The sequence below is a fragment of the Agelaius phoeniceus genome, chromosome 2, assembly GCF_051311805.1.
Source record: "Agelaius phoeniceus isolate bAgePho1 chromosome 2, bAgePho1.hap1, whole genome shotgun sequence".
NCBI classification, from domain to species: Eukaryota; Metazoa; Chordata; class Aves; order Passeriformes; family Icteridae; genus Agelaius; species Agelaius phoeniceus.
This window is the reverse complement of record NC_135266.1, coordinates 64,159,936-64,168,000: the sequence shown is the minus strand read 5'-3', so window position 1 is coordinate 64,168,000 and position 8,065 is coordinate 64,159,936.

Below are 8,065 nucleotides of genomic sequence, written 5' to 3'. Positions count from 1 at the left end.
ATTGTACCAGTTTAACAGTAGCAGCAATTCTTCATATAAAAAACAAACAAAACATTTAAAATTTATTTGAATGAAAACTTATGTCTGAGGTATATGCAAATCTCCTTTCTGAGGTAGCAGTTGTAAGTGTATCACAATAAAATATTTCACTAGAAAGAGAAATAAGAAAAAATGATGGAAAAATACAATGGCATGAGTGACATTGCTCATCTTTCTGTGATGGGGATAATAATCATCAGAGTACTTATTTTTCACTCTAAATAGTTTATTTCTGTTAGAAGCTTTTTAATGGTTGTCAGGTGCAACTCTTTTTTTCCCCATGTTTTATTAACTTATAATTAATAGCTCTGTATTTGTTAATAAATAAAATTTCTTATATTGCTTCTGCCTCTTAATGTAAAATTTGAACTTTTATGTTCAAAAGTTCTGAAATTACATATTAATTATAGCAGCATTTATCTAGTTTGTATCTTCAGTCTAAAGTATACAGTGCATAGTAGGTGAAGGCTTAGTTTCTCTTGAGAGATAGGAATAATATATCCATAGTGTTTTCTTCTGCTGTTTATAGCCATAAGAGTCAGACATGGATAGAAAGCTTCTCATTTCCCTATGTTTCTGCATGGCAAGTATGTGGCTTTATTGCCCATAAAAGAACCTTCTGTTAGCAGGTTTTATACTTTTAAGTAATTTTAAAAGTAAAACATTTTGGAATCTCTCAAGAAATACTCAAAAAAACCTTAAGTATTATAAAACTTGAAGTATATAAGGCATAAATTATAGCAAAGAAAGTCTCAAATGTATAAATTCTTAATGTTTTATTGAAATAAAGGCAAAGGAAGAGCTTCAGGGGTTATATTTTTTGACCAGCTAGAATAGTCAACAATAATATAAGACTGTGGTTCTACAGCCTCGTGATTCTTGAGCCAGACAAGTTTGGGAATGAGTTTTCTTGTTTCCTTGCTATTACCCTGGCTCTCATATGTCTTTGGTGGTTTCACTATATGACTTTAGGTTAGTTTTTGGTAAGCTCAGCCAGCTGAATGTGCTTGCTGCAAGCAACACTGAGGAAAACACCCTTCACTCCTGAGACTGGCAATCCAATATTGAAGTCCATTTACATTGCTTAAATCAGTGTAAGGAATATTCAGGGCCTAGTTCTTCCTTTCTTGACACTACTACATACAGACTTTGCCTATCTGCTCTTTAAATCAATATCAAAGGGTCTAAAAAAATTTTGGTCTCTCTCTTTTCTTGTACTGAAGATTAGTATCAACATACGAAGCCAGCACAAAAAATGCTCATATAGATATAGCTTCTTAGCATCTGGAAGCAGCTGTGATATGCTTTTCCTATTATCAAAACAACGTGAGAGTCTCCCCCTTTTCCAACAAGCAATATCTTGTTGCAGACACATCAATAAATACATTAAAGCTATATTATCTATCTATAATGGAACTTCCAGATCAAAAATATGAAATTTCCAGTAGTATGAGACAAAGATGCACAAGAACTCAAATGTTTTGGAGGTATGAAATGTGTTAAATCACTTGTTCTTCAACCAATTTTAGGAAATGTGCATGAATGGTAGGTTGTACAGTCAGGAAAAGGATTTCACTGCAGATTTGATAACATCGTGTAACCAGACAGCCCCCTGTTGGTTGTATTGCTGTGGAGGTTCTAGAAAGGAATTGTGCTTGAATTCAGCTGTTCATTGCACTCAGCAAGCAATTTTTTCAATTCCATATCACAAATTGAGAAAGTGGAGGGAGAAGAAAAATGTGTGTGCTAGTTAAAACTGCCTTTGAATCAAGTTTTATCTCATACATAAGAAATGTAAAGCTCAGTTAAATAGAGTGCCTGCACACAGTTTCTTAATGCCTTTATAGAAATTTTTTTGCTGTAGTAAAAATGTAGAACAGTACTTTGTCCTTGTGATAAAACTTAAGACTAGCATGCTTTAATATCACATTCACAGCCTGACTAAGGCAAAGTATTTAAATCAAGTTCTGTCAAGAATGCAGGGGTTTAAAACACAGAAGTTTGTAAGCTGGCAGTGGACTAACCAGGTACAGCCTTATTTAATGACTGAGACTCTCTTGCAGGAAAATCTATGAGAGCTTCTATTTAACAAGGTACAGTTTTACCAAGAGTGTTGGGTGCTTTTTAATCACATTTGCTTTGCTTTAAGATATTTTTGTATGTGTTTTAAGTTGCTACCAATGCAACTAGCAGCATACTTCCAGTTTGTGTTTTCTCATATATTGAGAAACTGAAGAAATTCTTATTCAAAATGAAACTACTGTTTCATGCTGAAAACTGCAGGACACTTATTAGGCATTTTTGGCATTTTGGCTTTTTTTTTTTTCCCAAAGAGTTTGTAAAGAGAACCTAAAATCTGCCTTGTAATGGTCACTGTATATCTCTGTAGTGATGGAATGCTGTAGGTACTCTATAAAATATAGTACTGGGTGACACAAGGATTCTAGAAAGAACTCTGTCACAGAGATACAGAATTTTCTGCTCTAAGATAAACAATACAGAAGTTCTCTCTGTACCAGGTATGGTCAAGGTTATAATGGCTCATCTTCATTTAAGGAATTGGATTTTTGGCTGAAAATCCATAACTGCAACAGTGCTAGAGAAACTGATGTGACAATTAGTTTTCTACTACAGCACAGAAGACTAGCATGATGCCAAGAAAGCCAGAGTGCTGGAGGACTTTTTCTCACTCTTGGAACACATTAAAAATATCAGTGATCAGATGTCTTGGAACAGCTGGCAGAGACAAGAGGGTAAGGCTACATGCTCTGATTGAAACAGGGGAATGGGAAAGAATGGGGACAGAACAAAGAACTGGTTTAAAATTGTCACAACTTGCTAAAATCCCTCAGAAGAGTTTTAAGAAACTAGCTGAAACAATCTCAAGGTAAGGGGACGCTTCCACAGAACAGAAAACGTGGGTTTCAGAAGCCTGAGGAGAGTCAAGTTCATATCTCCTGCTTCGGAAAAAATACCCAGTGGAAGTTGCCCACAGATGTTCCCCATCTTTCCTGTTAAATCAAGGATATGTGCAAAAAAGTCACAAAACTATTTTGTTCAAAGGTTGTTGGCAGTGGTAACTATTGCTGTTAGCGGATGAAAGCAAGCTGCAGGTTGGATTTCAAAGGGTAGTGGAATTTGCTTTTATTGGACTAACTGTGCAGTTCCTTGCATGTTCCATATTCTTTTCCTAAGATGTTTCCTGAAGTAGTGGTAAAGTCAGCATACTTTATAAATAATAATAATGTACTAATACATTAAATATGTATTAGTATGTACAGTAAATATAATGTACATACTTTATAGATAATAATAAATGTAAGTACCCATTAAAGCATACTAAAGGAATACCTTATGTTTCCAGTAGATGAACATTGAGATAATGAAGTATTTGTGAATCGCATCACAGTCTTCTATTATGCTAAATTCTGGATTTTATTGCTGAAGAGAGCAGCAGTAAAGGTGGCATTAAACTGCTTTATTCTCCTGCATTCTCTAAATCTGAAGATGGAAAGCGGGGAGAAGCATTAAAGAACTTCATGGCTGTTCAGCAACCAGCAAGGGGACTCACCTTCTCTCCTGCAATCTACCCTCAAACTGCTTTCTTTCTGTGTTTGAAGCAGCTTTTTGAGTCTTTGGGTTTCAGAGGTTTTTTGTTTTAGTTTGGGTTTCCTTTACAGGAGAGTTTACATTCCCCCTGATAAATTAGCAGCATAGGTAAGAGCCTGTTCTCGGTTGAAGAAGATTCAAATAACTTACCCTGTTCAGAAAAATTAAACTATTCTTCCTCTTCTGAGGAGTGGTTACTCCATTCCCAAATTAGGATTGAACCTCAGGACTTCCTCATTGCTCTTGGAGTACCTTTAATTTTTAGTTTATTTAAGTAATTCTAGTCTCCTAGAACATACAGATAACTTACAGAGCTGTTACATTGTGATCCCATTATTTTATGCTTTTTCAGGCATAAATTAAGTAGTCTGAGAAAAGCACTACCTTTTTCTATGAATGTATCTCAGTTTCCTCTAAAATTGCAGGGTTTTTTTCTCTTTAGCTGTGAGCAATTGTCCAGAGCAGTGGACATTTTCAATCGTAGCTGACAGAATCCTAATTTTATCTCTAGTTTTTTCCATGTGTACTGCAGGATTCTTTTAAAAACAGCACCTGGTCCTAGTGATTTATGATTTGAGTTTCTCAGGCTTTCAATAGGCTCTTCTTTTGAGACATCTAGGCCTGGGGAAACTACTGTGAATTCCCATAAGGCACATCCTTGAGATAGGAATTTCTCTGTCACCCTTTATGTTAAAACCAAATGATTTATATTCAACTTCTTTACCTGTGACACCTTCTTTCATCTGGCTCTGGATATTACATAGACAAAACTAAAAAAATATCCTCCTGAATTCTAACACCTTTAAGAATACTTGTAGTTCTTTTCTGTGTGTGTGTTGTGCATTGATACAGGGGCGCTGCAGGAAGCCATCGGTACCCATGAATACCAAGAGAGCAGAACATTTTTCAGCAGCACCTGTAAAAGCAATAACTGCATTTCTTTGTGCAAGAGTAGTGTTAAACCAGCCCCTCATTCTTCAGACTGCCAGTGGCTACAGAAAGCTTTTCATTAGCCAATGATAGTAGTAATTTTATTTTTCACTAATCTTCATTAATTTTTTCTTACTTTACTTTCTTACTTGTTTATATTAACACTTCAATAACTGTTAAGATGTGGTTTAGTTAAGAAACTGTAGCATCTCTGGTTTGTTGGGTTTGGGTTTTTTCCACTTTGGTTGGAGAAATTGCTTCAGCCTAGGAAGAATTCCATGTCTGCACATACCCCATGAATGAGCATGACCTCCCTAGCATTCAGACATTTGCTGTGTAATGTTGTGGTGTCATTAAAGACTGTCTACATAAGATACACTTTACTTGAGTTGATGAGCATCACATGTATCTTCTAAGGAGGCTGAGCAAGTGAAACATCTTGCCTCAAGATGTCACAAGTGATACAGGCACCTGGCCTCTGGTTCTAGTTTGCCTGAGCAGAAACACTTGAGAAAGACCAGAGCTCTTTTGCTTTTCTAACTCCTTGTCCTAGGCTGTCAGCAAGTCTCCTAACATGGCTAGACCTTGATTAGATGGAGACAAGGAACAGAACATTTGCAAAACAGATCCTGATGTTATCCTACATAAATTCTTCTGAAGTACAGTTCAGACCTGGGAACACCAGGCAGTCCAATCATACAGAGCTGGAATTTTCATGATACAGTGGTCTACAGTACTTTGATTCCTTGGCCATAATTCTAGAGAAATTATCAGTAGCAATGTAGCACCAAAATTATAGCAAGGTTGAATCACTTTTGAATACTTGAGCTTCATCAGAGAAATCAGGCTCAGAATCACCCCTCAAACTTCAATGGGTGTCTGGCCTTCAGTATTGATTCAAACATTCTCTACTCTGCTGGTAGTCAGAGATCATTTTTATAAGCTTCCAGCATCCTGTAGGACTAGTTCCATATAAAACACTCCTGTGTTTAGTCAGAACCAGAAGACTGAAATGTTCTGTACAGTTCTGTTAGCTGGACATCCTACACCAGTAGATGTAGGTGTGGCTCGCACTAGGGCAGCTTATAGAGATGGGAACTTCCTGTGTTTTTTAGCATCTCACAGATTCAGAAGTGTTAAGGTTGGAAAAGACCTCCAAGATCTCAAGTCCAACCATTAACCCAGCACCACCATGCTTGCCACTAAACCATATCCCCAAGTGCCACACCCACATGCCTTTTGAGCTTTCCAAGGGATGGTGATTTCACCACCTCCCTGGGCAACCTGTTCCAGTGCCTAACTGCCCTTTCAGTGAAGAAAGTTTTCCTGCTATCCAATCTAAACCTACACTATCACAACTTGAGGCCATTTCCTCTCATCTTGTCACTTGTTATCTGGGAAAAAAGACTGACACCCTGGGTGACTGACTGACACCTTGCTGCAACATCATTTTAGGTAATTGCAGAGAACTTGTTTGTTCTTCCAGGTAACAAGCAACAGGATGAGAGGAAATGGCCTCAAACTGTACCAGGGGAGATTTAGATTGGACATTAGGAGGAATTTCTTGTCAGAAAGGGTGGTTAGATATTGGAATGGGCTGCTCAGGGCAGTGGTGCAGTCACCATCCCTGGAGGTGTTTAAGAAAAGATTGGATGTGGCACTTGGTGCCATGGTCCAGTTGCAAGGTGGTGTTCAGTTGGTCATAGATTGTATTTGATCTCAGAGGTCTTTCCCAAGCTAAGTGATTCTGTGAAAACTGCCTCCAGTGACAGCAAATATTGACACTTATAGCAAAAAGGTGCTGAAGTTTTATCTCTGCTGCAGAAATAATTACCTTTTGAAAATGAGGGTCTCTAGACTATTATTAGTTAGTATTGCAAATGCTAATTTGAAATGGTAAGCATTGCCACAGACATCTAGAAAGGAATTTAGATATGGTGCAATAGAGAGCCTTTATGGCAGCGGTAACATTTCCAGAGACAGACATCTTGAGAAGAAGTATTTCTTTATGGGTTTTCTGAAGCACAATGACCTATTCAATGCTTTGCATTCTCTTTGTATAGACAGGGTTGTACACACTCTTAGATCCCCAAGACAAGTTGCCAGCTACAGGCATCACAAGACCATAGGCTTTCCAACCCTGCAGGCCTGCATGCCCTCCAACAAAGCAGCACAAGACTTAAAGAGAAAAAAACAAAAAAAAGACAACTTCCTTGTGTGTTGCAGTTCATCTGCTTATTTCATCCATATGGCAGTATCTGACTGTTTGCACCAGAACATTTGGAATGTTTTTAAAGTTGTACCTCTTCCTTTCAAGCACTGAAATGGTTTTATAATATGTTAAAGCCTACCAACTGTCACAGAGATTTGTGTATTCTATTTTAGTCACTCATTGACTCCTTTTGGTCTCAAGGTGTTTTATGAGAGTATGGTAGATCATTGGTAGCACTGCTTCTTTTCCTATGGAAAAGAGATTCCCTTTTTCTCTCTTAAAAAGGGATGGGGAAAGGTGGTAGTGAGCCAATTCCAATTCCAGTACAATATTCAATTAGGCTGTCCCAGATCTCAAGAAGTGTAAATACGTACAGCTGAAAGATCAGATACAGAGAAATGTTTTCAGCCAGCAGTTTATCACTACCAAGTTAGAAAGCCCTGAGAGTTCTGAGCTTTCAAAAGTTATTTCCACACTGTTACCCACCCTGCCTGAAGGAACTGTGTCATCTTTCTAGCAGGTGTCATTGCCTCCAGTATAAGACCTGTGTGCTTGTCACTGCCTGTTTCAGAAGAACAAAAACCCACATACGCTTGCATGTCCTGAACACTGCGTAAGTGATCTAAGAACTGTCATTACATCCTTCACTCATGGCTTTTCTTGGTCCTGAGGGCAGGCAAGAAGTCAGCATAGATCCCTGCACAAAACAGAGATGATCCAAACTGTTAGCCTTCTGTGACTTGACATAACATTCAGCTTTTCTATTCAATCTCAGATCCTACCTCAGAAGCTCACTGAGAGCATGGATCATGGGTCAGGGGGTGGTGAGGCACTGGCACAGGTTGCCCAGAGAAGCTGTGGAGGCCCCATTCCTAGAATTGTTCAAGAGCAGGTTGAATGGGGCTTGAAGCAACCTGGTGTAGTGGAAGGTGTCCCTGCCCATGGCAGAGGGGTTGGAACCAGATAATCTTTAAGGTTCCTTCCAACCCAAACGATTCTGTGATACCAGGGGTCAGACTTTCAATAGCTTAGCACAAGACACTCTTATAGCACAGCTTATGAGGGCAAACTATAGCCAAAAGAGGAGTTGTTCAAGTGTTCCTGTGCCTGCCTGGAACTGCCTTTTTCAGCAGGGAGTCTCCAAAAAAAGAATCTTGCAAAAAGACAAAAAGATTATAGTTTTCCACAAACATGTATTTGTGGAGATTTGGAGACTGTATATGGACAGTGAAGTCTAGATTGCACTATCACACTTCAATTGTCAAATCTTATAAA